The sequence below is a fragment of the Humulus lupulus genome, chromosome 2 (assembly GCF_963169125.1).
Source record: "Humulus lupulus chromosome 2, drHumLupu1.1, whole genome shotgun sequence".
In the NCBI taxonomy this organism is placed as follows: Eukaryota; Viridiplantae; Streptophyta; class Magnoliopsida; order Rosales; family Cannabaceae; genus Humulus; species Humulus lupulus.
The window spans coordinates 130,739,294-130,743,735 of record NC_084794.1 but is presented as its reverse complement, the minus strand read 5'-3'; positions in this window follow the sequence as shown (position 1 = coordinate 130,743,735).

Sequence of the window (4,442 nt, the reverse complement as noted above, 5' to 3'; positions counted from 1 at the left end):
GTAGGGTTGAGCTCATTTGAGTGTTTTGGCCCCGGGAACATGGTTTTAGGCCTCGGGATCATTCCTACTACCCAGATTAGTGGGGAATGATGTCCCGGAGGCTAGATCTTGGTTTGGGAACCCTTGATCATCATTTTATTGATGGTATCCTTTATTTGGTTATGATTAGGTGACCGCTAAAGGACTAAAAGCTAGACCGTTCTCAAGGGTCGTTCTTCTATTAATTCTAGCTCGAATCAGAGGTAAGAAAACTACACCCCATATGTGACATGCATGATTATTCTTGAGGCATGTTGACTGTGTAAATGTGGACATGGATTGATTATTGAATGCTTAACAAATTTTTCTCACTTGTGCATGGCACTGACTCATTAGTCAGAATTGGCATAGGTGTCAGTATCAACTGTGAAGCTGTGACTCATTAGTCAGGTTCGGCAGTGGTACTGGGCACTGGTCACTTAGTGCTAACTCATTAGTCAGGACGGCTTTAGCGTGTTCAACGCAAGCCAATAAAGATCAGATCTAATCGATATCTGCATTGGATGACTCAAAGGGCATTAATGCCGGACCGACCTCAAGTTCGATGAATATTATAAGCGCTTGTGTGACTTACCCATCAGTCACTCATCTGTTAAGTTAGAGACTTACCTATCAGTCTCCCATCTGTTTAAGGCTAGTGGCTTACCTAGCAGCCACTCTTCTACTTAAATTAGTGACTTACTTGTCAGTCACTCAGTATGGTTTTCTAGAACCTCAAGTGATATTCACTCATTTGTTTAAGAGCTACAAGTTCTGTGTGATTATGATGATAATCATTTGAAAATGTTTATATTCAATACTGTGTTTTCTTGCTGGGCTTTGGCTCATGGGTGCTATGTGGTGCAGGTAAAGGGAAAGAAAATCTCACCCAGCCTTGAATGGAGAGCTTAGGTGGTGATGTGTACATATGCGGCCGCTTGACCACCACGACCAAGGAGTTCTGAGAGAAACTAGGGGTTTACCCTATTTTTGCCGCTTAGGTCGGCGGGTTTGTAATTTTGAAACAGTAATGACCTTTTTGAGTTGTAAATAACTTATAAATTTTCTTGTGGGCCCATGAACAGTTTTATGTATTAAATAAAACATATCCTTTCCTTTTTGTTGTTTTTCACCTTAGCCTATTAATAACACTTAGAACACGTTTTTAACCAAAGGACTCGAGTAGCGGGTCAAATTTTTGGTTCACCGTTCACCGTAACGGCTCTGGGGTAACCAGGGCGTTCCAACTTGGTATCAGAGCATGCTAAGGTTAAGGATCCTATAGACTGGCTGGGCATGTACACACATCACTAAAGTCAAGCTCGACTCATGGTTTGGTAACTATTTATGTAGTTATGTGTATAACTGCTTAAATATAGTATATATGCTTTACCTGTATGCATGAGACACCTTGTTGAACCTTTGCCCTGAAATATTATATCCTCAGCAACTATGTGCTAATTAGTACTGAAATTGCTGGAACATATTCATCAGTATTATTGATTATGAATTATTATGTGATGCATGCTGAGTGTTGAATGCTATAAACATGTATCTGCTTGAATAATTGTATGACTGTGGAATATGATAATTGTCTGCTTGTTCTTGGACCGTAAGGCGGCAAGAGGTTCAGTTATTACTACCTGACTGGTCATATTGATCAATGTTTCAGCAAGGTATCAAAAATAAGAATGAACCCAGGGCAGACAGATACTTCAGCTGGCCAAAGTGATCAGGGCTAGAATAATAATAACAGCCATGGTTAAGAGAATGACCAGTCTCAGATTCCACAGCCAGCTCCTGCAAATTGGCAGCAGTTGTTTAATGATTTGCAGGCAACAATGTTGATACAAGGAGAGGAGCTTCGTCTCCTAAGACAGCTGCAAGTGCCTGCAGTGATTAGTGTATTAGAGGTACCTCCTGTGTCGGTCCTAGTAGCAGAGCAGCTGCCTGAGGTAGGAAATAAATGGGAACCTCTTTATGAAAGGTTCAGGAAGCAACAACCCCCAGTTTTTTAGGGCAGTGCAGATCCTGCCAAGGCAAAGCAATGGATGAGCATGATTACCACTATCCTTTTATGAGGGTAATGAGAGGGTGGCCTGTGCCACCAATATGTTTCGGGAGGATGCCCGGATTTAGTGGGAGGTGATTACCCAGACCAAGAATGTGAATGCCCTGAGTTGGGAGGAGTTTCAGACCTTGTTTAATGAAAAGTACTACAATGATGCCATCAGGGCAGCTAAAGCTGAGGAATTCATTAGGCTACTTTAGGGAAGTTTGTCAGTCATTGAGTATGCCTTAAAGTTTGATCGTTTGGAAAAGTTTTCCATGGAGCTGGTGCCCACTGATGGGACCAGGAGAGAGAGATTCTAACAGGGGCTACTGCCCAGATTAGCCCGTGATGTTCGTATCACCACTGTGACTGGGGTTACTACCTATGCACAGGTGGTTGAGAAGGCACTCACAGAGGAGAGTACAGAGAACAAGATCTGGCATGATAGTGCAGCCAGAAAGGATTTTAGGAGGACAGTTCCTCCATTTGTGGGTTCGAGTAGGGGTGTAGGCCCCAGTGATCAGAAGAGGAAGGTTCCTGACACCTTCCCAATTCCAGGTCCTAACAGGCGGCCCCGTGGTATTACAATGGGTCGTCCAGGGGGTAGTGAAGCCTGGAAGACTCGCCTTGAATGCCCTAGATGCAAGAGGCATCATTTGGGAGAGTGTAGGGCAAAGGCCTGCTACTTGTGTGGAGAAGTAGGTCATTTTAAGAAATATTGCCCTCAGGTAAGAAAAGAAGAACCCAGAAAGGCGGATAGCTCGGCCCCAGCTCGAGTGTTTGCGTTGACACAAGCAGAAGCTGAGGCTTCTCCCTCAGTTGTTACATGTCAGCTTCTTAGTGCTGGAACTCCTTATAATGTCTTGATTGATTCTGGTGCTACACACTCTTTTGTTGCTAGTAGTATTATTGATAGATTGTGTAGACCTTGTGATTTTTATGCTATGGGGTTTGGTACCTTGTTACCCACTGGAGAGTTAGTGGTATCCAGGAGATGGGTCAGATCTTTGCCAGTGACAGTGGAGGGCAGAGAGTTATCAGTGGACTTAATAGAGTTGGTTATGACTGACTTTGATATGATATTGGGTATGGACTGGTTGGAAAAGTATGGGGCAACCATTGATTGCAGAAGGAAGATGGTCATATTTGAGCCTGAAGGTGAGGATCCTTTTGTGTTTGTTGGTGCTGTGTGTGGACCTCACATTCCTATGATTTCTGTGTTCAGGGCCAGGGATCTATTGCAAAGAGGTTGCATTGGATTCTTAGCCAGTGTGGTTGATACCACTCAGGTCATGCCAGTGAGACCAGAGGATACTAGACTTGTATGTGAGTTTCTGGATGTGTTGCCAGAAGATTTTCCAGGGTTGCCACCACACAGAGAAATTGAGTTCGTTATAAAACTGGGACTAGGGACGGAGCCAGTGTCTAGAGCGCCTTACAGAATGGCCCCAGCTAAGCTGAAAGAATTAAAGGTACAGTTGCAAGAGCTATTAGATTTGGGTTTTATCAGACCTAGGTTCTCACCTTGGGGTGCGCCAGTTCTGTTTGTGAAAAAGAAGGATGGTTCTCTGAGGATGTGTATTGATTACAGAGAACTGAATAAACTGACAATTAAGAACAAGTATCCTTTGCCAAGGATAGATGATCTGTTTGATCAGTTGCAAGGTAAGAAGGTATTCTCTAAGATCGACCTTCGTTCTGGTTATCATCAGTTGAGGGTCAAGGAGGGAGACATACCAAAGACTGCTTTTCGTACCAGGTATGGGCATTATGAGTTCTTAGTCATGTCTTTTGGATTGACTAATGCCCCTGCTGCTTTTATGGATCTGATGAACAGAGTATTCAAGGATTATTTGGACCATTTTGTGATCGTCTTCATCGATGATATTCTGGTATACTCTCAGACTAAGTCAGAGCATGAGCAGCATCTGAGGTTGGTTCTATAGAGACTGAGGGAACACAGATTGTTTGCCAAGTTCAAGAAATGTGAGTTCTGGTTATCTCAGGTGTCCTTTCTTGGGCACATTCTCAGTAAGGAGGGGATTAAGGTAGATCCAGCAAAGATCGAAGCAGTCAGAGGTTGGCACAGGCCAAAGAATGCTTCTGAGGTTAAAAATTTTCTTGGATTGGCAGGTTATTATAGGTGGTTCGTGGAAGGGTTCTCAAAGATTGCTACAGCATTGACTGAGCTGACACGCAAGAGCCAGAAATTTGTGTGGTCAAATAAGTGTGAGAACAGCTTCCAGGAACTGAAGCAGAGATTGATTACAGCTCTGATTCTGAGTCTTCCAACAGATCAGGAGAAGTTTGTGATTTATTGTGATGCTTCTCATCAGGGTTTAGGCTGTGTTTTGATGCAATCAAATAAGGT